The following is a 27,415-nucleotide window of genomic DNA, read 5'->3' as shown; positions in this document are numbered from 1 at the left end:
TGCATTGTTTCTGGCCAAACTGTGCATGCTTCGCAATATACTTGCACTTTAGCCATACTAGATATCATGTGGCACCTGTATATCGGTTGGCTAATTGCATGTTGTATAACTCGTGAGAAATTTATTTATTTATATATGCGCACAAATTTAGCACGACATGATACACTTGTACGTTCTAGGTCATCACTCAATATATTAAACATGTATTTGAGGCATAGCAATAGTGGTAAATAATGATTTAGTGATGAAGTTTCAATTTGACTATCTTGAAGAGAATATTGTCCCTTGGATCATTCTAGTTAAATCTTGCACTTTTAGGTTGTGTATGATTATGTTGTTATTAGTAACCAACCATGATTAAAGATCATTTTCGAACAAAAACTTATTAGGTCCACCAAAATACAATTCTAATAGCTGAGTTCATCTAAACCTGATGCAAATTTCAAAAATGATGTGCTAGGCCTTCATTTTCGGCCTAATGCAATCATCATATTAATTGAGGCCATATACTTCCAACTACTGTCTTCGTATTACCAACTTGATTGTCCAAACATGCTTCAATATGTCAATTTTATGATGGCATATATCTTATCCAGTTGCATATTGGAGAGTCCTTCCTCATAAATCACAATCAAAGAACTTTTTTGTAATTTTATGTGCATTGCGTGACTCACTTTTATTCTAACACTCGAAAAATATAGATATTATGCACGGAAACTGTACATAAAATAACAGCCCATTTAGACAATTGATATATCATTCCTTTTCATATTTCTCTAGCCTTTCAATCATGCCAATTAATAATGCAACATATCCTTTTTCACATAGCATAGCCGCCTTGTATCAATGCTAGCATAGCACAAATGTCACACAAAAAGAGTTATAGAGATGATATGCAAACTTACCATTAATTACTTTTCTCTCTAATAGATTATATAATTTAAATACCAAGTTTATAAATAAGAGGACAAATAGTAATTCAAGCAGACATAAATCTTTGCGACTTCTATATGATGACACTTTTGTATTACTTCATTCTTTCTTAGTTTATTTCTAAAATTATAATTTTTACACCTCTTCTTATACAAACCATGTCCTAATCCAAACTAGCCCTTGAAAAGCTTTTCGTAACTTTGCCAATTAGTTAGGCTATCGCCACTCAATATTACTTCTAATGCTACTATCCTTTGTCACTTAAGACAAGAGACAGGTTCGATGTTGAAGAGCCTTGATCTTTACTTTCGTGCTTGTATTTCTTAATATCCCCGTTATATGGGTATTAGGGTTTGTGTCTACTCAAGAACATGGGTTTGGGTTTCGGTATGAAGTTGGGGTTGTATCTTTCGCAGGGAAGAACGAAACCTTAGGCGGGGGGATAGCACAGTACTTCGGGCCCTGGGCGAACGAACAGCTCCTTCATCTCTTGATTTTATTTCAAAATATCGATAAGATTGTATCCTGCATAGATCTAAAAGCACTCTCTTGATTCATGCCCCTGAAGGTGAATCCTAGTTAGATAGAGCTTGTCCCTTGGCTTGTACGCACCCCTCTTTTTTTTGTGGGAAAAAAAAAAAAAAAAAAAAAAGTAAAAGTAACAAACGTCAAGCCCTCTAAGGTTGTTAAGTCACATTTCTCTCCGAACCAGCACCAGATCAAGCCATCATCCGACATCCACCATTGACATATTGACATGTGTCCCCATTTATTTCTCCCCATCCCGCCTACCTCTGCTTTAAGAAATCCCCTCGTTCCTAAAAGTGCCCCATCGCCCCTCTAAATAATGTTACACTCCCCACCTATTTTCACCACCAAAGTCTCATCCGACGTGGAAAGACATGAATAGAGATGTTTCCATCTAAACTAATTTGGTTTGCCACTTAACATATGCCACGTGGATTGATATTGGTTTGGTAATTGTTTCGGTTAGTGTAGCTTTTGATCCTCTCTTACCTCACATTTATGACAAGCCGACGGGGGACCAAAAGATAAAAGATCATAGGGGAAGAAAACTCTCCACCAAATCCTCGCAAAACGATGATAAAATAATACGAAATGACTCCAAGCTAAACTCCCACTACCTTTATCTCTCTCCAATTCGTTCTACAAATATTTAAACAGATGCAACTGACTGTTCATTACATACGAAATGTTTTCGAATGAATTTTGTTTCAATCTATTCGCTAAAAATATTTAAACAGATGCAACTGACTGTTCATTACATATGTGCAAGCATACATTTACACACACATCTACTTGATGCATAACTTTTTCTCAAGTTTAATTTCTTGAATGTTATTTGTCAATTTATTTGGACACCTTGATGTTTGACGCTTATATATTGTGGCCAAGTAACATTCCTATCTAATATTTGGTGGTTCTTAATTGTAAGCTCCTCTAAATGTAATCTACATTGACACCATATACCTGGCCATTCTCGATATAGTTGGCAATGGTTTTGAGCTAGCCACGGAGCTGTTGTCTAAATAGAGCCGATTCTAGAGCTAAAAAAACACACTTCCACACGTAAGATGCAATAACATAAGCATGAACTCAACATAAATAAATTGTGTTATTTTACTGTCAACTTGAAAATACTCACTTCTTAAGTATATCATTTTTGTGTTGGCAATGGAAGGACTTACCATGGCTATGTTAGCCAGCGTCTCATTCTTTGTGTACATCATCCTTGACTCTGTTTATATGTTGCTTTGAACCCTGCCATGTCCCAGGCATAGTTGTGGGCCTTCCTTTTCTAAAATGGCACAACTGTCATATAGATTGCGAGGATCCGTGCGGGCGTGTTTAGTCTCACATCGGTTATTCACTGGATAGATCTTGGGTACTTATACAGGATCAAGAAACCCAAATAATACCTTCCGGCTAGCCATTTTGGATGAGGTCCTGGATTGTTACAAATGGTATCAGAGCGGATCCGGCTCCTAACCTATGTGGAATAGGAGACACTGCAGCATGGATTCATTGGGGCTGACCACGGGCTAATCGTGGTGTTTGTGATTAGATTTGAATAGATATGAATCCTTAGCCTGACGAGGACGTCAGGACTTGAACGGGGGGAGTATGTGAGGACCCGTGCGGACGTGTGTTTAGTCCCACATCGGTTATTCGCTGGGTAGATCTTGGGTACTTATACAGGATCAAGGAATCCAAATAATACCTTCCGGCTAGCCATTTTGGATGAGGTCCTGGATTGTTACACAGATCGACCAAGAGCATTTCATAGGATATCCCTAATGGACTTGTTAATAGAGTTGGCCATATATATAAGAGTAAGCACTACTAAACTTAATATAGTCCCTAATTCTATCCAGAAGCACTCCTATAAATGGGAGACTCAAGTATACAATGCCTATGAAAATTGAAAGCAATTTCCCTTAATATGTCAGGCTCATTCTGACCCTTCCTCAAGAACAAATCATCTACGTTTGAAGGTATCATCTTGAAGCTGGCCACTTCTGTGAGCTGGCTGACAACTACAAAGATGGAGTCTGGCTGACAGCTACAAAGATGGAGCCCCTTCTCCAAGCTTTCATGACACATCCTACAGAGTGCAGATAACCATTTGTAACATTTAAGTATTATAAAGTTTCTTGGGATCTAGGATGGGTGGAAGGCCTGGCCGAAATCCATTGTGGGCAGGATATTAGTAGGTTCAGAAATATGCTATGATAAGAAGATTTCAGTACTCTAAAAGTCATTACCTTGTAATGGAAGTCATGGATACTAACAGATCGTCACCTAAGATTTATGTTATCATATAATTTTTCAGATTATGTGAAACATGTGATGGAAGTCATTACCTTATAATTTTTCCGTACTCTAAAAGTCATTACCTTATAATGGAAGTCATGGATACTAAAAGATCGTCCCCTAAGATTTATGTTATCATATAATTTTTCAGATTTGGTGAAACATGTGGCATCAGAAAAGACTAATGATTACTTTTTTGCTGGCACAGAGTAGTCAGCAGGAGTACTTGAAACTTAAGGCACGAGTTGAAGCCTTACAGAGATCACAGAGGTGAATTTCTTCCACTTATTGATGATTTCAGTCTTTTCTGTACTCTCACCAATATGCAGACTGGAATGCAAATATGTATTTAGCCTGAATCGTTGACGACCAATGGTGGCATCTTATTTCTTTTCTTACACCCCTGCAACTGCAGAAATCTCCTTGGTGAGGACTTGGGCCCACTCAGCAGCAAGGAGCTTGAACAGCTCGAGCGGCAACTTGATGCATCATTAAAGCAAATCAGATCAACACGGGTACTGTGTGCATAACTTTTTTGTAGAAAGAATATTAAGCATACAGTGTCAGAGATTCATAATTCTCGGTAGTGGCACTGTTTCTTGCTTTAGAAATTACTGCATTAGTATTGGGGTTCAAGTCCCTTCCCTACTCCCTTGATTAAAAATAGAGATGTTATGCCTATATCTGTGTTCTAAGACAGCAACTTGGCATTTATTTTAACATCCAAATTTGTGAAGCTGGTGAGTGCTTCATATATGAATAAGCTCTCATAATTGGAGTCAGCCAGTTTGCAGTTTCTTTAAAATAAAACAGGATAACTTGTGAGGCTTCCTAAGTAATCATGCTGACCAATTATCTTCTTACAGACCCAATACATGCTTGATCAGCTTGCAGATCTTCAACGAAGGGTATGATTAATAAAATCAAGCAGCTTCAGAACAACACTTTATTATTATTATTTTTGTCCCACCATTTCCTTCCTACTGTTATTGTTCTTTCTTGCAGGAACAAATGCTATGTGAGGCCAATAAAAGTCTAAGGCGAAGGGTATGGATTCTACCAACAGATAGATGGTGAACCTACTCTTCAAATCGGGTATCTTCTTCCAGTGCCAGTTCTTTACATGATAATTAAAGCTTCTCTGTAGTAAAAAAACACCATGACTAACATGTTAAGTGGTCATTTTAACGGTTTATGAGTAGGTCAGCCACATTAACTAAGAAAAGAAACGGATTTTAAGGTCTCATACCTACCATTTTGACTGGCTGATGTGGGGAAACCCAAGGGTTGGTTGCATTTGGTTCAGCTACGAATGCATGGGAAATGCCCCACGAAAGAGATAAAAAAAATGACAGCCTACTCACAGCTGCGTTGAATGATATCAACCCTAGCTGGCCTCTATTTCTCAGTGGCTGCTGTCTGTTTTGGAGCTCCCTTGTGGGTGTTTTGAGTACAGATAGTTGAACCACTCCTAAACATATACATACATGCATAAATGCATACTTGGATGCACGGCACATGGATCAGTACACACATACGCTTCTACACATACATTGATACATGCATATACACACATACACACATACAGACAGGTACATGCATACATGCGCGCGCGCACACACATATATAAATTTAAATATTGCCAAACATCTTTTCCAATTCAAGATGTGGGATCCCATTCAACTGTTTTGCCTTAAGATGGTGATCCAAGTAACTCTAGGAACCTAATAAGTGATGTCAAATAAATACGACAAACCCTAACTTAAAGTTATGCAAATCTTAAATGCTATGATGCAAATTAACAACCGAAATCATGATGCCATGTAACACTAAACAGCAATCTAAAAATTAGACTTAAGAAACTCTAGGCTTAGGACTCAAACTAATAGATGAGGATGTCTATTTCAGTTTTCTGAAATCATATTGAAACAAGAGCTTTTCACAAATATAGGACAACGCTAGCAGCAAAAGCATCAAAGGTTCCCACAAGTCTTTGAAGGATGCAAAGCAATGGATCTTCGTTTGCTTTGATGAATATGCTGTAACTACTACTAGATGAATATGCAAAGGATAGATTGTTGAATTAAATTAAATATTTTAAAATTTTGAAAACTAAATTAGTCAACAGCCAAGTGGCAAGCATCCAGCGCAAGAGCAAATATGGAAAAATTTCCAAAGAAAGCAAACCATGACAAATGTCATGCATCCAGCGCAAGAGCAAGCATGGAAAGGCCCCTCGAAGAAGGAAGAAAACGTGGATGGCCAAGATGCAATAAGCCGAAGGATCAAAGGAGCACAAGAAGACACGTCATCAATCCGTGGGAGAGGAATCTTCTTCTTTTGATGTGCATGAGCCTATATAAAGGGCTCTAGGGATCATTTCAAAGTACAATCAAAATTTTCTCTTCTCCCTATTCCAAGAGTCTAGATAAAAAGGGCTCTAGGGATCATTGGGGAGAAAAAAAATAAAGAAAATTTTTCTTCTCCTCATAATTTTTCTAAGTTTCTTTTGATGTATCTGCAAGTGTGAACGTGCTCTACTTTCTTCCCTGGAGGCGCACTGACGGGGAAGACGTGGTTCTGTATTGGGTCGTCGTATCTCTAGGAGATCTGTGCCAGCAGACCCGTGCGTGGAGGGCATAAACTTTCCTGGGACAGCGCATCAGCGTGCTTCGATCCACAGGCCATCTTCTCTCTCTTTCTTCATTTTATTATTATATTGTCAAGTTAATTATTTGCTAGTTTATTCTTCTTAATTATTGTTTTTGAATATTAGAAATATTTAATTTATCAATTATATTTGTGCATCTAGGCTAACAATCCAGAAAAGTTTATGTACTGTTAGCACTAGATTTTAAATTACAATATTTATTATATATTTTGCTGCATAATTATAAATTGTTATATTTTAACTGTTACACATTTATGCTGGCTTTACTTTAGTACTTAATTTTTCAAGCAAAATATTAGATTGCTCAATCTCCAAGAGGTTTATTAATACCTCCATTTGGACTCCTTACGGAGTAATTTCCAGATTCCATTCAAAAGGAAATTCGAAAATTGGTTAATTCATAGGAGCTAGTTTAATATTGCACTTAAGATAAAATTGAACGATATCTAGTGAAATTATCTATTGAATAACGGTGTCTAAGAAAAGCTTGTCAAAAAGGCATACGTGCCTAAGAAAGGCTGGTACTTAAGTGAGCCAAGTGCTCCACCACCGATCTGGAGCTGATCTGGCTGTTATTCTTTGGATTTTTCAATTAGACATCTAAAGTTCAAATTAGATATCAGTGCAATAATTTGACATAAACCTTCTCATTTCCACAGGTGTCAAAACTGTGTTAAGCTACAAATTAGTGGCTTCCCACACATCTGAAAATCTTAGTGCTAAACCTGAAAAGTTTGATGGTCAAAACTTTAGAAGGTGGCAGAATCAAATGCGGTTCTGGCTTATCACCTTAGGCTTAATCTCCGCCATTGGTGGGTCTAGCCTAGAGGTGATCACGGGCCTTCTGGCCCGCCCAGCCCGCCCGGCCCGGCCCGAAATTTTTCGGGCTTGGGCATTGAAAAAGGGCCCATTGGTCGGGCCTGGGCAGGAAAAGCGGCCCGACCAAAAAAATCGGGCCGGGCCTGGAAACTTTAAAAATGGCCCGGTTCGGCCTGGCCCGGCTATAAAATTCTGTTATAATATATTAAAAATTTTTAAGAAACCCTACCCGTTTTCCTTCCTTTTCCTTCCCCTCCCCTCCCTCGCTGAGAGCCGCCGCCGCCCCCCCCCCCCCCTCCCTCGCTGAGAGCCGCCGCCGCCGCCGCCGCCGCCGCCCCCTCCTTCGCTGAGAGCCGCCGCCACCCCCGCCCCCCCTTTTCCCTCGTTGAGAGCCTGATAGCCGCTCCCTGTAGCCGGTTCCGCCGGTTTCCCTGTAGCCGTCGCCTCCTCTCGGTGTCGTCGCCTCTTCAACGACCAGCTGGCGGCTCTTCGCGTCCTTCTCCCCCGGATGGCAACCTCCGCGGCTCCGGTCACCGACTCACAGTCACCGGTAAGAGTTTTCTCCTCCTCCTCCTCCTCTTCGAGCTCGATCCCAGTAGATTTTGCCCAAGCCCGAAGAGAGAGAGAGAGAGAGAGGTGGGGGGGCAGCGAGAGAGCTCGGAACAGTGGGAGAGTGGGGACAGTGGTTTTGTTTTGGGTGGAGACGGTGGTTTTGTTTTGGGTGGAGACGGGAGACAGAGAAAGAGGGAGGAGGGATTTGGTTGGCTTGAGATCTTTCATCCCTTCTCTTTTTTGGTTTTGGTCTTGGTTTTCCTTCCCTCACATTGCTCCAGTTCCAGCTGGGCCATCAGGAAGAAAGATCGGGGGATTGGAGATGGACTTCTTGGAGGGTGGAGATTCTCTGAATTTTCTCCTCTCAGTTTCTTCTCCCCTGAGTTCTGATTTTTTTTTTTTTCGGTTGGATGGTGCTTTATTTGTATTATGATAAATATTACTATCCCAAGTAATGAAGGAATGGTTTGTTGATAGGATAATTCTTATGAACTGAATTTTTTGTATAATTAGTTGTATAATTTTTTGATAGGCTTATGTCAATGGCAAGCGAAAGTTCACCTATTCTTGTTCAATCAACAATTGCTAATGTTTCAATTTTGTGTTTGTAGGTTTTGAGAGTTAGAAGATGCAAGGATGTTCTACAGTTTTCTATTATGGAAGTGGCTTCAAGAATTATGAACTTTTGAATGCACAAAGATGCATGTTTGTTATTATGTTAATGGGATAATGTAATTTGTATTTTATCTAAATATGTAATTGTCTAAGTTTGCAGTTTTTATTGTTGGGTTGTAATTTTTAGCTGGATAACAGTGTTTCATACATTTTATTTTCTTTCTATTGGCTTGAAGAACAGTTTTTATTGTCTAAATAGGCTATTTATATCCTTAACATTAACCAATTAACCAATTTAGAGAGCCCATTAAGCTCTTGGGCCATTTTTGCCCATTTCTAGATTTCAAACAAAAAAAAAAATCGGGCCGGTCGGGTCGGGCCTGTCGGGTCGGGCCTGGGACCAGATTTATAAGGTTGGGTCGGGCCTGGACAAAAATTTAAGCCCGACAGTCGGGCCGGGCCGGGTCTGGGCATAGCCATCGGGCCTAATTTTTGCTGTAGAACCCGACCCGAGCCCGGCCCGGCCCGGGTTTTGATTACCTCTAGTCTAGCCCATCTGCTTCACGACCTTCCACTCGCAACAACCCAAACCCTGCTCCTTCTGATGTTGCCTCCTCCACTAGGACTCCAGAAGAAACCAACTACCACTGTCTTCATAGAATCCTAGGAGCCCTTTCTGATAGGCTTTATGATATTTATTATATAGCTAAGAGTGCCAAGGATCTCTGGGATACCCTAGAAAATAAATATGGACTTGATGATGCCGGGGTAAAGAGATTTAAAGCTTCTGACTTTAGCAAGTTTAAATTTATTGATTCCAAACCTATGAATGATCAAATCCATGAATATGAAACATTGATTCTTCAACTCCAGGCAAATGGAACCCACTTAGATGAGTCTTTCCAAGTTGCCTGATTATAGACAAACTTTTCTCTACCTGGTCAGACTTTGCCAAGACTTTGAGCCACACCCAAGGTGATCTGTCTCTAATCCAAGTCCTAAATTCTATCAGGATTGAAGAACAACATCGCCTTAGAGAAAAATCCCACTCCTCCAATCCTTTGCCCAAAGTCAACAATGTTGAATCCAAGCCCAAATCCAAAAATCAGAATCGTTCTTTCCGACCCAACCACAACAAGTCCTTCAAGAAGAAATCATTCAACCATAGGAACTCCTTTCAGCCCAACAACAGAAAACCCAACTTCTCTCAGAACCAGAAGAAAGAGAAAGAAGGAGAATATGTTCGTTGCTGTTTTGTCTGTGGTCGGACCAACCATATGGCCCACCAATGCTTCTACAAGATCACTACTCCTCGTCAACTTAGAAGTAAGCGTCCTGCCACTTCTGGCGCCCAGGCCAACATGGTGACCTGTGGGGCTGACTCCTTTGAGACTGCTATCAGGTCTGTTTCCTTCATACCTGAAGTTAACATGACACAATTAGCACTTGACTGGTGGATTGATACCGGAGCTAGTATACATGTTTGTTCTGATCGCTCTTGGTTTTCATCTTATCAGATCTCATGTAGAGGAACTGTGACCATGGGTAATAATGCTTTGGCGCGCGTGCTTGGAGTGGGACGAGTGGATCTGACACTTACCTCTGGGAAGATCCTTACTCTGCAAGGCATGCACCACGTTCCAGACATCCGTAGAAATCTAGTTAGTGGATCATTGCTTGTCCAGCAAGGATACCGAATTGTTTTTGAATCAAATAAAGTTGTAGTAACCCATGGTGTCTCTTTCATCGGAAAAGGTTTTCTTTGTGATGGATTGTTTAAACTCAATGTAATTATTCTATCTATGAATGAAAATTCTATTGTTCTTCATATTGACTCTCCTATTGTTTGGCATAGTAGGCTGGGACATGTAAACTATAGTTCAATTAAAAGATTAATGCACTTGAATCCCAAAATCAGAACTTAAGAATAATGATAAATGTGAGATATGTGTAGAGGCCAAATTACCTAAAAGACCCTTTCACGCTGTAAGTAGAGATTCTGATCTCCTTGAACTCATATATAGTGATGTATGTGACTCAGGAAGAACCTCAAGGGGTGGAAACAAATATTTTGTAACTTTCATAGATGACCTTTCTAGATACTGTCACCTCTATCTTATCAAAGCTAAAAATGAGGTCTTAAATAAATTCAAAGTCTATAAAGCAGAGGCTGAAAACCAACTAGATAAAAGATTAAAATCTTAAAGCCTGATAGAGAAGGTGAATATACCTCATTTGAGCTGACCCAGTTCTGTGATGAACATGGATAATTCATGAAGTGACAGCTCCTTATTCACCCCAATCTATTGGAGTAGCTGAGAGAAAGAATAGAACCATAATGGATATGGTTAACTCTATGTTAATTAGTTCAGAAGCACCAGAAAATCTTTGGGGGAAGCACTAGTAACTGCATCTTATATCTTGAATAGAATTCCATTCAAACATAATGATAAAATTCCATATGAAATCTGGAAACATAGAAAACCTAACTTAAAATACTTAAAAGTGTGGGGGTACTTAGCTAAAGTAAAAATTCCAGAAAATAAAAGAAAGAAAATTGGACCCAAAACAGTAGATGCAATATTTATAGGATATGCAATTGAGAGTAATGCTAATAGATTTTTAGTGTTTAACTCTTAAAAAAATGAAATTAATAACAACACCATAATGGAAGCAAGAGATGCAATCTACTTTGAAAGTATATTTCCTTTTAAAACAAGGATAAATGATCAAATAAATACCAATAATAATTTAGGGACTAGTTCTAGCAGAACCAGATTTAGAGAAAAAGAAGAAGAAACTGAACCTAGAAGAAGTAAAAGAACTAGAGTTGAAAAGAACTTTGGAGAAGACTACTACACATTCCTAATAGAAGACTCTCCTACTTCTTTAGAAGATGCCTTGAAATCTCTAGATGCCCCCTTCTAGAAAGAAGCAGTAGATAATGAAATGCAATCCATAATCCAAAACCACACTTGGAAATTGGCGGACCTACCCCCAGGAAGTAAACCTATAGTGTGTAAATAGATCTTTAAGAAGAAACTTAGGCCAGATGGAACTGTAGAAAAATATAAGGCTAGGTTAGTAGCCAAAGGTTTTACTCAAAAATCTGGGATTGACTTCGTTGATGTTTATGCCCCCGTAGCTAGAATCACTACCATTAGAATTCTTATTGCATTGGCTTCCATTCATAAGCTGGTTATACATCAAATGGATGTTAAAACCGCTTTCTTGAATGGGGACCTAGATGAAAAGATCTACATGAACCAACCCGAAGGTTTCATTGTCCCAGGTCAAGAGAAAAAGGTATGTAGGTTGATTAGATCTCTTTATGGTCTAAAACAAGCCCCTAAACAATGACACCTTAAATTTGATGAAATAATCCTAACTAATGGATTTAAAATTAATAACACAGATGAATGTGTATATTATAAAAAGAAGAATAACAAAATTATAATCTTATGTTTATATGTAGATGATATCCTAATTTTTGGAACAGACTTAGGAATTATTAATGAAGTAAAACAATTTTTATCTCTAAAATTTGACATGAAAGATTTAGGAGAAGCCGACCTAATCCTTAATACTAAAATCATGAGGAATGAAAATGGAATAACTTTGTCCCAAAGCCACTATGTGGAGAAAATTCTTAAAAAGTTTCACTACTCTGATTGTCATCCTGTATCTACTCCCTATAATCCATCTCTTCATCTAAAGAAGAATTTAGGTGATCCAGTCAATCAAAGCTTGTATACCCAGATCATTGGTTCTTTAGGATTCCTTGCAAAGTATACCAGACCTGATATTGCATACTCTGTGAACCGACTGAGTAGATATACTCACAATCCTAATAATGATCATTGGACTGCTCTAGAAAGAATTCTCAGGTACCTTAAGGGTACCATATCTCTAGGATTACACTATTGTGGTTATCCTGCTGTTCTGGAAGGCTATAGTGATGCCAACTGGATCAGTGATACAGTTGACACCAAATCTACCACTGGTTTTGTTTTTCTTTTAGGAGGTGCAGCTGTATCATGGAAGTCTACCAAACAAACTGTAGTGGCTAGGAGCACCATGGAATCTGAAATGATTACCCTAGATATCACTAGCATTGAGGCCGAGTGGCTTAGAGATCTATTGATAGATTTGCCTCTTGAGACTTCACCATTACCTTCTATATCTATTCATTGTGACTGCATCTGCTATAGATAAATGCAATCAAGAAAATGCAAATGTGAAAATGAATAGGCACTTGAAAGTGTGCCATAAATCATTGAGATACAAATTAAAAAATAACTTGATTGCACTAAATTTTGTAAAATCCAAAAGGAATCTAGCTGATCAGCTTACCAAAGGATTGTCTAGAACAGTGGTTCTAGAGTTGTCGAGGGGGATGGGGCTAAGCCCATAAGTAAAGTCACCACGGTGGTAACCCAACCTGAAAAGGTTCAATGGGTAGAAACAAGCTAGATAGGTGACTAATGAATAGCACTATTTATTTTTCCTATTCCTAGGGCAACAGTGCTCATAAAAGGTAAGAGTTAGGTTAAGTTTTTACTCTTAATGAATCCGAGACCCATGAGGCAGGGTACCTACTTGCTCGTACCCTTTTTAGGATTCACCTATATGCGTGTAGTCGTGAGGCCGCGACTGTGGAAAGTGGGTTGTTCCCTAATAACACACATAAAGAGATACCTGCGCATGGCCGTAAAGCGCAAACCCGCTTCGAGCATGTTCACGCTATATTATGTGTGATGTTGATGAAATCTGAGCCATGGACCAAGGTTCAAGGCATAGTCCACCTTGGCTCTACAGAGGTAATCAATTGTCACTAAGTGAAGGTTCAAACCGAAAGGTACCTACACCTATTACATGATATAAGATACTCAGCATTTTATTTTTATTTTTTTATTATTTATTTATTTTATTTTAATTTTAAATTTTGAAAACTAAATTAGTCAACGGCCAAGTGGCAAGCATCCAGCGCAAGAGCAAATATGAAAAAATTCCCAAAGAAAGCAAACCATAACAAGTGTCATGCATCCAGCGCAAGAGCAAGCATGGAAAGGCCCCTCGAAGAAGGAAGAAAACGTGGATGGCCAAGATGCAATAAGCCGAAGGATCAAAGGAGCACAAGAAGATACGACATCAATCCACGGAAGAGGAATCTTCTTCTTTTGACGCGCATGAGCCTATATAAAGGGCTCTAGGGATCATTTCAAAGTACGATCAAAATTTTCTCTTCTCCCTATTCCAAGAGTCTAGATAAAAAGGGCTCTAGGGATCATTGGGGAGAAAAGAAATAAAGAAAAATTTTTTTCTCCTCATAATTTTTCTAAGTTTCTTTTGAGGTATCTGCAAGTGTGAACATGCTCTACTTTCTTCCCTGGAGGCGCACTGACGGGGAAGACGTGGTTCTATATTGGGTCGTCGTATCTCTAGGAGATCTGTGCCAGCAGACCCGTGCGTGGGGGGCATAAACTTTCCTGGGACAGCGCATCAGCGTGCTTCGATCCACAAGCAATCTTCTCTCTCTTTCTTCATTTTATTATTATATTGTCAAGTTAATTATTTGCTAGTTTATTCTTCTTAATTATTGTTTTTGAATATTAGAAATATTTAATTTATCAATTATATTTGTGCATTTAGGCTAACATAGATTTCTCCATGCTGAATTATGCACAGATGCTGGTGATGCTTTGAGAAGGAAAATCAAGGCCGATTATAGATTTGTTTATTTCAGATCTGGAATACAAGTTAGCAAAGGAAAAATAACCGACACAGATTTGAGAGTTCTATTTAGGGGTTTAGAAGAGCTTCTGCACAGTAAAAATAAATTAGCCAAGGTGACGTTTAGCAGTCTAGATTGATCTTAGAGAGGCTGTTATGTGGCTGCTAACAAGTGTTATATTGAGCACCTTTAAAGTTGCTGGAGAAAGGCTTGGGCAATAGAAATAGAACTAGCAAAGAACATAAAAGAAAAAGGCAGGAAACTAGATACGTACTTATCTCACACCGGTTTAATAGGGACTCGTTCCCCGGGCTCATACATCTGTTCCCCGCTTCAGATGTAGGAAAAAGAAGAAAGTGTTCATTCATTCAATGAAAAAGCAAGCGTACATCACCATCATAGCAACAAATCCTCAGAAGAAACCATTACATGGTCACCTACTGTAGAATTACTGTTCATGATACAGTATCGTGAACAATAACCAAACCCAATTTTATTTCTAAAGTGCCGTTAAACCTCTAACTAATCATGGGACTAGACTTGGTCTCTTGAGTTCAGTCCATTTCACTGATAGACTGAACCAAACATGGACTAGAACCACTAAAATAAAAATAAATAAATAAATTGACAGTAAGCCTAAAAATTTGGAAAGATCTAGTGAGGCTTGATGATGCTTATGAAGATCCTATCATGACTCCATGTTATCCAAGTCAATCTAAAGGATCAAATGTTTCTTTGCTCGCCTTTTGTGGACTCGAAATTTTTTGCAATCCCTATTAGCTCCCTAGTTTGGAAAAAATTGCCTCTGACGAGTATAGGCTACAGTGTTTCCCAAGCAACTCTAGGTTAAGCTTTTGTAGCTCGTCATATTATTTCATGTGCTAGCTGTAGATGGGCATCCTCTCCACTTAACCAAGTATCATCAAAATACTTGTGCTGGTAGAATCTATTTGCTCATCCATGATGTTTTCAATCTCATCTTCTTTCTTCCTTCTCAACAACGGGTGGGGTGGAGTGGGAGGCTATGGGAGTGTAGACACTGAACCTAGTGGAGAAGCAAAAAATGCAGCAGCAGCATGAAAGTAAGAAAGAAAATGCTTAAAGTATATTCATTTCGACTCCTGGTAGAATGTCGTGCCCTCTACAATAATATAGGGTTGGGCCCATGCCTTTAGAAAGATCCAGATCCACCTCATATGCATTCGCACCAATCCTTCTCAAGACATGCTAGAACTTGTCCTTCTAGCTTGCAGTTCATTCAAGGTTCCTCATAGGAGCCTCTTCGAGCAGACTCGAACATCACCCAGTCTCATTCACCAAACTCGTGGTACTTGCATGTACATTTGCTGCAAATTTATAGCTTTCATTGTTTAAAGTCATCGTTCAGTGAATTTCAACGTATAAATCATACAAATGACATGCAAATGAATATGCTAATTCACTAGATCTAGATACAATAGATAGGGGAATCAAATTTATAAGATTCATAGAATTGTAATCCGTGATAAGGCCGATAGGAGTATGATATGTAATCCAACTGATAGAGTTATTATAAGTAAAACTTGCTATGGAAGCACCTGAGCCCAACCAAACATGATCTCCTATAAGACATCTCAGAAGATCTCCTAAATTCTTATTTACCATCTTTTTCTTCCCATCAGTCTATGTATGGTATGCAATGTAAACTAGAGTATTGTGTTGAGTATTTTTCAAAGTGTGTTTAGAAGTAGCTTATGAACTTTATATTCCTAAGGCAATAGTGTTAAGAAGATCATGCAACCTATCTATCTCATCATGAAGAACAACTTTGCAATATGGGTCATATTAGTAGTCTTATGGCATAGAACAAATGTATCGTCTTAGAAAATTGATCTACTATAACAAGGATGAAGTCATGAAATCTAATTGTCTTAGAAAGACCTAAATCAAAAATTAATATCCTAGCTACCATGGTGCATGTGGAATAGGCAGTGACATGTACAAACTATGTTCTATTTTCTATCCCTAGCTATCGGACATGTATGACACTAAACAACAATGAATACCACACTAAGCCTGAGGCTAGGCTTGAAAAACCTATCCTCCATCATGGAAATGGTTTCTCTCTCCCAAAAAGACCTGCTTCCCCACCTGTATGTAATTCCCAAATCACATAATCTTTCAGCGACATGCTGAAAATACATAAGTGGCTATCTCTAAATAAGTAGCTCACACAAAATACATAATCTATGCTATGATGTGAATCACTAGCCTAAATAGTATAAATCTTACCAAAATCTTAGTATAAAGGGCAGTTATAAATGATCCTAACAAAACTTGCCACCTGTATGTTTATGGTTTATAGGAGGCTACCATCTTACAAAGTGCATTAATTTGTTTGTTCTCAGCATCTGAGCAATGTTTGAGAACAAAAGTATACTCTTGTAAAAACTCATCCCAATTAGCATGTCGGCACCCTAATTCCTTTGGAAGTTTAAGTACCATATGGCTTGATGATCAAAATACAAAATAAACTCCTTGGGTAGCACAAATGATGCCAATATATTATGACTTGAACTATAGCATAAAACACTCGGTTATAGGCATAGTATCTCTATCATGCATTATTCAATTTCTCACTAAAGTATGTTATAGGATGACCCTATTAACTCAAAACCAAGGAGTAGCTTTAAAATAGAGGCTTCAATAGTTTTCTTTAATTTGTTGAAAGGCTTTAGTTGTAGCTTTACTCCATTTGAACTCTCCCTTTCTTTTGTCAACTCGTTATAATGGTACTAAAAACCCTAACGGACCTCCTTTAAAGGGTAACAAGTATATGAAAATTTACATCCTTGTGAATGCTAAAAGGTTTAGGCATGACTAACCACTCATAAAATTTGTTCTCTATCTTAAATGCAGTTTTCCACTCATTGCCCTCTCTAAAATGAATACGGTAGTATCCACTATGTAGATCAATCTTAGCTAGACATCATATCCAAAATATTATCGATCTTGGTATCGAAAATATATACTTGATTGTAATCTTACCATAGATATTCTTTAGCTACAATCCTTTTTAGGGGTTTTAATGTGGGGACAATACAGGTTTTGTGACTCACACAAATAAATCCCTTCATAATCTTTATCCACTTGACATTTCAACTTAGCGTGCCCAAAAGGGGTTCGTTCTATAATCAGAAAAATTGGTTAAGAATAACCTAAGCACAAGATTGCTGGCATGCTATATATCCCTAAGTAGTATTAAGTAATTAGGAAACACTTTAGGCAACTTCAATAAAATCCATGACTAGCTAACTATCCTCCTTAGGGGTCTATAGTGTAGGCACAACTAGTGGCTCTATAACTTTAGTAGCTGCAAAAGCATAGATAAGCCCTTCCTCTCTCTCTCCCTCTCTCTCTCTCTCTCTCCCCCTCCCTCCCTCCCTCCCTCTCTCTCTCTTAGACTACTTATTGAGCACATTGAGGGTTTAGACTTTTGGGTTCACCCTTCTAACTCTTCTGGCTTAGAAGAATTTAACACAATTTTTTTCCTAGCGTACTTAAAAATATGTATATTGGCCTTTCCAAAGTGAGTCACATCCAAATTAAACAGCCAAGGTCACCCTAGCAAAATTTGAGGAACATCCAAAAAAAAAAAAAATATCGCGCTAAATAAGATCTCGGCGTGCTACTAGTTGGATAGGGACCATACACATCTAGGTCACAAATTTGATAGTCTTATGTACCCAAGCAATCTTATAGGGCTAAGGGTGTGGTTCAAGTATTAATCCAAATGAATTGCTGCTGATTTGGAGACTACATTTATGTAGCTGCCACCCATCAATAATGCGTTTGTAACTTTTATTACCACTCTTGATGTCAGTATAAAAAAAAGTGGTACATAGCCAATCCTCTTGTAGATATGCTCAAAACACGCCACATATACAAAGGCATACTCCAATGCCTCTTCTGCATCACTTGGTCCTTTCTCGGGCACATAGATATCCTCCTCTAACTCACCCACATCCTCCTCACCTTCAACATCAATATAAAGATTTTAGAGGGGCATTGATGTACATAATGACTAGTCTTATGATAGTTATAGCATTCAATTGCATCGCTGCCTTATTTGGAGCAGGTGGTAGCAACCAATATTCCTTTAGGATCTCTAACAAAAGGTATGGAAGTGTTGCTTTCCTTGGCACTCATTAGGCATAGAAGTACTAGATCGACTATGTCTATTTCCCTCAAAGAATTTACTATAGGCAATTTCCTGGCTTGAGAATGCAACCTCCTAACTATAGAAGTTCTCAAGTACTACTATAACTCTAAAGCCAACTAGAATACTTAGTCAATTGATTAGATTAATTGTGGCAACATCTCACTCTTATTATCACTCTAATACCAATGCAAAACCTAAAGAGGGTAAATTGGGAATCTTCCACAATATCACACCAGACCATCAACTCATCGAACCTGGTCATGCACCAGTGATAGGCATACTGCTTTGGTGTAACGTGGATAACTCATCCATTAATTTGTCCTTAAAGGTGGTTGGGAGATACTTTTCTTTCAACTTCATCTCTTCTCAACTATCTTTGAAATCTTGCCCTAAATCCCAAAACTATCATTCAAAATTGATCCGAAAAATCTTGTTTTACCAAATCAATTTCATCTTGACAAAACCTAAACATTTAGGAATTTAACATATCACACCAAGCAAAGTAGTGGTCTATGTTAGATAACCAAACACTCAAAGCCTTAGGGTCAATGTCACTATCAAAGTTGGGTGCCTTAATTTTTACTTTCTTGGTGATGTCTTCTTCTATTTCACAAACATCACACCTACTATGAACATAGTACCCTTGATCAAACTCAACCCATGATATGCAGGTCGTGCATGTGTAATAGGAGCACGATGTGGCCTAGTGCCTATGAAATCCTCCCTATGGAGGATGCTTACTAGTTGGTGTCCTATGGTGGTCACTTTCTACTAATTGTCTAAGATGATTTCTAGGGGGCTGATCTACCTCATACTTTAGATCCACTAGAACTTGCCTTAGGTTGTGCCCATGCTAAAGCTTGTGCTCACATTGAAAATGTGCTTGTGCTCATGATATTCTTGTTTTCATTACGAGGCCATGTAGAACTTTCCTCTCTTATAGTCTCATTTCCTCTATGACTAGGAGTGACCTCCAAAGACTAAACAAATTTTGACATTCATGAACTCATGCACTAACAGATACTATTGATTTTGTATTGCATCTAAGTATTGTCAAATTTCTCATAGTATGTCCTCTCTATGCCTATTAGTCATACATCCCTTATAAGGTATCCCATGAAAGGTGGCCATGATGCAAACCTAAGCTCTAACACCAAAATATGTAGGACAATTTGTGAAGATCCGTACGGGCGTGTATTTAGTCCTACATCGGTTATTCGCTGGATAGATCTTGGGTACTTATACAGGATCAAAAAATTCAAATAATACCTTCTAGCTAGTCATTTTGGATGAGGTACTGGGTTGTTACAAATGGTATCAGAGAGGACCTAGCCTATAACCTATATGGACAAGAGAACACTGCAGCACAGTTTTATTGGAGCTGACCATGGGTTGATCGTGGTGTTTGTGATTAAATTTGAATGAATTTGAACCCTTAGCCTGACGAGGACATCAGAGCTTGAACGAAGGAAGTATGTGAAGATCCGTGCGGACGTGTGTTTAGTCCCACATCGGTTATTCGCTGAATAGATATTGGGTACTTATACAGGATCAAGCAACCCAAATAATACCTTCCGGCCAGTTATTTTGGGTGAGGTCCTGAGTTGTTACATAATCCTACTAAATGTAACACTAAATAACAATCTAAAAATTAGAATGAGAATGACGAAATACTAAACTTAGGACTCAAACTACTAGATGCGGATGGCTAAATGCAAATTGCCGAAATGACATTTCAATAATAGCTTTCACAAATAAAGCACAAGATGTAGCAGCAAAAGTATCAAAGGTTACAAAAAAAAAATCTTTGAAGGATGCAAAGCAATTTAATCTTGATTCTCCTAGGCATCAGCCACACACATTTCTGCATGCTGAACTATGTATGGATGCCGGTGAATAAGATATATTTGTGAGCAAGCACTAGGCTTGACACTTAAAGACCTTTATGAATTAGGATTAGTGTTTCAAGAAAAAAATCATAGGTTGATTGCATATTTGTTTATTTTTTATTTGAAATACAAGTCAGCAAAGGAAGATAGAAACAACACAGGTTTGGATTTTTATTTAGGGGTTTAGAAGAACTACTGCATGGTAAAAATCAGTTATTCACTTGAGTTCAGTGTTTTTCACAAATAAACTGAACCAACAATGGACTAGAACTACTGAATAGAAAACAAAATTAAGACAAAATATATACACTAAGACCAAAAACTTTGCAATGTCCAACTATGCTTTATGATGCTCATGAGGCTCCCATCATGGCATAGATCATCCAAGTTAATTGATTCAAAGGCTTGGATATCTATTCGCTCACCTTGTATAGTCTCAAAATCTGTCGCGAACTCGATCGCATGGCAAGTCGACAAATCCTAGTGTGTAAGAGGGCCACATGGACCCTCTCCAAACTTGATTTAATCTCAATACCCATTGCAAATTGAGATTTATCCTTTTCATGAATCCCAATCTCTCAGACTCAAACCACAGTCTGATAGAAGAGATTTTTGCCCACTTGCAACTCATCCAATCGCGTTGAAAATCCTTTTGTCAACTAAGAACTTGGTTGAACCCAGTAGCCTATACTCCAGTATACCTTGGAAGCCTATTACACAAACGCAGTAGACTCATTTCTGAAGGATAATAATCACCATATTGTTGGAAGTCAATTGGAACGACATTTTACTACAAACTTTTAATATCAGGAAAAAATTTTGGCTGTTAAAAATAGAAAGTTGCATTGTAGGTTTTGTGATACTTCTAGCTTAAGAGCTTCAGTGACATAATACATGATATATTTGGGTTACTACAAGAATTTATATACAATCAATGTGACTTTGCTACCTGCATGGACATGCATGCCGTAAGTCATTATGATCACCATGCATCGTTTAATTTAAAAATGCCATGATTTTTGTTTTAACTCCAGGAAAAAAAATGTAAATTTCTTCACACATTCACGCTCCAGTCTGATAAATGCAAATCCAAGTATTTGGAATATTATCTCTTCTAAATTTCATGAAAATGAAATCCTTTTCTAGATGACCAATCATGTGTGAGAACCATTTTATCAGTGACTTCTAGTCTAATAATTTTTAATCAAGTTTTGCTTTGTTATCTTTCCCGTAGGTATCCTCCAGAACAAATAACGATTGCAGCAGCGCCCGGGCCAAGTGTGAGTAATTATATGCCAGGATGGCTTGCATGAGAGCAGCTAATTGATTTTCTTCTTCCTGTGCCTTCGGGGCATATTGTATGTTGTGTGACAAAGACATTTGCACTCCACTTGTTGATTGTAATGGCTTGTAATTGGTAACTTTTTCTGTTTGTTGTTTCTAGTTAAACAATATTGTCTACAAACCTATTCTATGAAATCTCCTGTAAGGGAGCTAATCCAACTGCATTTGAGTGTTTTGAACCTAGATTCATGCTTAATTTTCTATACCTGTGTAAGCAGTAGGATTTTTGATAACTAGGTGGTAATTTTGATCAGGCTGGTTTAGATGCAAGCTGAAAGTTAGGATATGCAGAAACGTGACAACAATCAAGTGGATCTAGGTAATGCTGCGAATTTTCATGATTGGTTTTATCATTTTGATGGTACTTTTCACCTGTTCGTATTTCATTGTGCTGAAATCATATGCAAATATTGAGCCCTCGAGTCATACTTATATTCATAGAGGACACTGTAATTTGGGTGGTACAGGTGAACAGTCGGAATCTTGTATTTGAGTGGTTGTTTGAATGCTCTGCTCTCCTATCCATTTAACATCATTCTTACAATGGGGAAGTGGTTGAAGAAGGAAACAACATTCCTTTTTTAGCATACAAAGCTCTCCATATGATATGTTCTGCCTCTGATCTCTCACATGGTGCTGTTTTCGGCAATTAAGGCCATGCCATTTCCATGAGAATAAGATTCTCATATGTCATGAGAAAGAAAAACTCACGTGGGATATGGGAAGATCCAATCCCCACCCGCTGGAAATTGGGATAAATTTTTATTCTAAAAGTGTTCTTTAGCTTTTAGATAAAAGGGGTAAAATCTTTTGCTTTATTAAAGGCATGACAGGTATTTTATATAACTTTCTCAAAAAAGTAAATGCTCGACCACATATAAGCTAGAATGTGCTACTTTTTCATAATCAACTAAATATGCAAAAATTACTTTTCTAGGCATCATATATACAAGCATTAGCTTTTTATTAAAAATATTTCGGTGAGAAGAAATTCTTCCCATGAACCAAACAAGTCTTGGATATTTGCTCTAGGAGAAGATCATCTTAAAATTTGCAAACTTGAAGGGATTGGATTTGGAGTCTGAATTTTCTATTTCAAACAAGATTTTTGATAATTTTCTATTTTGCTACATAATTTCAGCTCCCCATCCAAGTTGGCCGGCATAACTGGTTTTTAGTGGAGAAAGAATTTTACCTAGATTGTGTTCACTCATCAAAACTTGCTACGCTATCATGGAGAGAAGGTAAAATATTTGATTTTGAGTGGAAACAAGGATGTAACATGGTAGCAAACAATGTTTCATAATTTCAGTATGGAAGCTTGTTAAGGGGTTGAAGATAAAATTCAAAGGTGCTATAGATAATTCAGATTGATTGAGAGAGGCTCCTATAGATAATTCAGATTGACAAAGAAATGCTCGAATTGTCAAATCTGAGAGGGATATCAGATGAGACCTGCTTCCTTCCCTTATAATGCAGATAGATAGGCAATAACGATCTTCTCTTAATGCTTCTTGACTTGCTAACTCTTTTCTTGGTGGTTGTTGGCACTTCATTGTAGGAACAACTCCCTTCAGTCCTATAACCTCTCTTTGTTCATTATATCTCGCAATAAACCACTCAAGTATCATTCTTAAGAATTTGACTAGATGGTGATTGATATAATGTCATCAACCACTTCTCTATAGTTGGCAGATAAATAAGGAAATCTTATGTGTCAAACAGTTAGGTATATAATTAGTGTCTCAATTTTGAGCTATTCAACGATGAGATTAACAAAGTCGTAGACAGCGATGACAAAAACCATGTGAGTGATCCTTTCGTAAATTTTGTAACTTCTAAGTTAAACATAAACAAATTGTGTACGGAGACAAGTCTTGCTGTAAAAGGAGTTTGGATTCTTTGCGGTGCATATTCTGCACCACTAAGAGCGCATGGATATCCATCTTAGAAATGAAATGCTCTCACTAATCCTGAAAAATGAGACCACCGCATCGGGATGTGCAACAAGTGGTAATTGCCAAACATGTAAGGTAAGGAGATTGTTAAGAGTCCTCTGTTTATGAGATAGATGACATGGCAACAATTGAGGCAAGATGTCTCTATCTCTCTCTATATATATTATTTTAAAAGGTTAGAATGTGAAGATCCGTGTGGACGTGTGTTTAGTCCCATATCAGTTATTCGTCGAGAAGATTTTGGGTAATTATATACGATTAAAGAGCTTTAAAAAAAAATCTTTTAGTTAGTCTTTTTGAGTGAGGTCCTGAATTGTTACAAATTGTATCAGAACGAACTCAACTCATAATTGAGGCTAACCATGAACGGTCAGGACTTGTATAGGAAAGTATGTGAGCATCCATGCAGGCGTATGTTTAGTCTCATATTAGTTATTCGTCGAAAAAATTTTGGATACTTATATATAACTAAAAAACTCTAAAAATATTATCCTTCAATTGATTTTTTTTTTGTAAGATTTTAAATTGTTACGTAGAATTTATTTCTGTTCTTTATCAACTTTACTTTACAAAATAGGGGCTGATATTTGAATGTGGTGACATGGACAGCCACCTAACAGCTGTCGGGAAGTCTTTTTAGAGAAGGTCTAAAATCTTACTTGAATAATGAAAATGTCGAACCTGAACCCTTCCTTTTTATTTTTTTTCTAATTTTTTTTAGCTAAAAATGTTTGGAAACTCTACGGGTTGCCATCCCTTTTCTTGAACAAAATCCGACACAATGTGGGCCATTGATTTGATGTTTCAGACGTGATGCCGATGTCAAATCATAGGCATTGATAAATTAGCTAGCTGCCGGGTGCACGGGATGTGGACGCTGGGCCAATCAAGCTGCGCACGAATCTTTTGTACAGGTCTTCTCCCTCTCGGACCCCTCTGATATTTTAAGGCTACGTTACCTCCTCCTCTTTATTCCTCGTACACAAATATGTGGCTCTGGATCGCCGGCCCCCACCTCCAGTCCCTTCGGTCCCCGTCGTGTCCCCTCACCGGTTTCCCTGCCGATTCAACCGGTCGAACGTCGGACCGGACCCGGTTCGATTTTGAATCCGTCCGGCCCGGTCTAGATCCCATGCCGTCACCATGCAGCCATGCCGGCACTAGCCGTACTGATAACCTTATTGTATTTTTTTTCTTTTCCTTTTGTTAGGCTTTCTGTACAATTTTGTGTGCAAATATATCCAATAGAATGAAAAAATAAAGTATCACGGAGTGTCCGAAACAACTCTTTTTCTTCGGCCCATAAGGTGCTTCCAAATTAACTAGTCACATAAGTAGTTGTTAGGGGAAAAATTGGTCACTCATGATTAGAGAAAAATGGATCACTCAGAGCATGCGGACGAACTGCCGGCGCTCAATGGAGAAGGTAACAGCAGTGAACACGCTCTTGTTAGTCTCGACCTCGGAATGCCCGACCTCAAAGCACCCGACCTCGGAGCGCTCGACCTTAGAACGCCCGATCTCCGAGCGCCCGACCTCAGAGCACCCGACCTCGAAGCGCCCGACCTCGGCATCAACGGCCGCAAGGCTCACGACTTCAATTTCGACAGGATAGAGCCTGGTCGGCCTCATGGCCGAGAAAGACCCAGTCAAAAGGAGAAGTAGACCTCCCCCCTACACCAAAAATTAAGCCCTCCATCTCCAGGATCAAATCCCACGATCTCCGCTTTAGCATCCATCAAACATTTGAATGCCCGCGATCTCAACAAATTACCAGCTAGCCCAGAATCTCGGATTGTTTATGGTAACTCATCAATCCACATGATCATGCCCGATCACAGGTAACCGCTACCTCCCTCCTATAAAAAGGAAGGAGAGCTCTAAGCAAGGAGACTCATCTTCCGCCCTGGGCAAAAAAAAACACATCCATGCTTTATTTCTCTCCATCACTCCTCTTCATTACTTCTCTTCACAAAAAGCTCCTCTCTGACTTAAGCATCGGAGGGTCTGCGCTGGAACCTCCGGCCACAGGCTTCTTGCAGGTCCGCCGGAGACAGTCATCCGCCGCCGCATCATCAGCCGGAGCTCCTCCCCCTCAGCCTGCAGTCACCTCCGGGTCTAATTTTCAGCAATAGTAGTCATCCAATTCGCAGCATTATTGGTCTTTCTGAATACATATTTGGTTTGAAAAACTTTACCATTCCTTATCATTATTTAGATATTTTGAAGTAAAAGATGATCCAAATTCACACCTCTCAAATTTTTTTGAATCTAACGATCCGAGCTATCCGCCGTATAACCGAGTTGGCCTGTTGCAAAGGGTGGTCTAACCCCAGACGCCCTCGTGACCCTTCCCCCTGGACCGCGGCGTGGGATTGGAACGCCCTTCGACATCTCGTACGAGGGTGGCGAGCGTCGGTCACGTTATTCGCCTTATTAAATGATCGGAGGGAAGGACGCGGAAAAGCCAGGTAAAAAAAAATCTCCAGAGCCCGTACTGGCGGCCGTACGACAGTCAGCTTGCATGGGGTCGTCGTCCGCCGGTGAGGATATCTACAGCTTGCATTATTACCACTCCTTGTCGCCATTCCGTTACACTCTTGCTCTCTCTCTCTCTCTCTCTCTCTTTTTTTTTTTTTTTTTTTTTTGCTAAAAAAAAGGGTAAGGGGGAGGAAGGGACTTACGCTCTTGCTTTTGTTGACGCCACTCCGCCAGCCCATTGTGGCGTGAATCGGCGGTTAGATGATCCATCGATGACTTTAAGATTCACATAGATAGATAAATAATAGAATTTGAAGTACTTTAAAAAATATGCCATAAGTGATCCACAGAAAAAAAAAAAAAAAAAAAAAAGGCCTAGTTAAGTTTAAGATGGTAATTTATGACCAATTCTGTTAACCTTTGACCCACAAACGATCTTCATGGTATAAATAGATTTGGATTATAAACAAATTAGCCTATCTAAATTTATTTATTAAATAAATTAGGTGTGCAGATTTAGTGACTTTTGAGGTGTTTTGATCTATTTAATAATTAAGTCGGGCAGTAATTTAACTTATTTAACATATTTAAAATTTAATCAACCTATTTAAAACCTACATAATCCATTTATGTCTTATTTAGCCTCACCTACTTAACTTATTTAACCTATTTTAATCCATTTAATTCATTAAATATTTACTTAATTTGTTTAATTTAATTCGACCTGTTTAGTAAATGGATTATATGGGTCGAGTTGGATAATCTGTTTAATAAAAAGATTGAATTTAGATTTGAATATTTAATATGTTTAATAAATAGGTTGGGTTCAGATTATTAAATTTTTTAACCAACCTGCATTCAACACAACCCATACTTGATTTAACCTAATTGCCACCCTTAAGTTAAGCTGAGATGGAGCCTATGAACTTAATCTCGAGCTTGAAAGTTAAAATCAAACTTAATTTATTCATCATTATTATTTAAAGCTTAATTTAAATGTACTTTCAAATCAATCTAATCAAACACGCGACCGATTAAGCAGTTTAAAACATTCTAAATCTCTCTAAAAATCAATTTTAACTTCAAGTAAGCCCGATCCAAAGTTTTTTTAATGCTTAACTCACTTGGTCCACATCTAAATTAATAATTAACATATTTTAAAATTAAATAAAATTTTAATATTAAAAATAATCTTAACATTCTATATATATATATATATATATATATATATATATATATATAATCTTAACATTTGGACTTGCAAATTTTAACCTATTAACATTTGGACCCCGGCATCACTGAGGCGTGTGATATTTTCCATTACGTAGGTGACGTGGAGGCCCAATTGTTCGTAGGTTAAGAGGCCGGGACTCCAATTATTAA

At 38.3% G+C, this 27,415-nt stretch overlaps 1 pseudogene; it reads left to right on the top strand.

Annotated features, from left to right (window-relative positions):
• Positions 1 to 3,891: 3,891 nt before the first annotated feature.
• Positions 3,892 to 21,638, top strand: LOC103707395 (agamous-like MADS-box protein MADS4; annotated as a pseudogene).
• Positions 21,639 to 27,415: the final 5,777 nt, after the last annotated feature.

This window comes from Phoenix dactylifera, chromosome 4, assembly GCF_051530095.1.
Source record: "Phoenix dactylifera cultivar Ajwa chromosome 4, Ajwa_hap1_PhDact_Kaust_v1.1, whole genome shotgun sequence".
NCBI lineage: Eukaryota > Viridiplantae > Streptophyta > Magnoliopsida > Arecales > Arecaceae > Phoenix > Phoenix dactylifera.
Note: the sequence above shows the minus strand (reverse complement) of the source record. Positions and strands in the feature narration are given on the sequence as shown.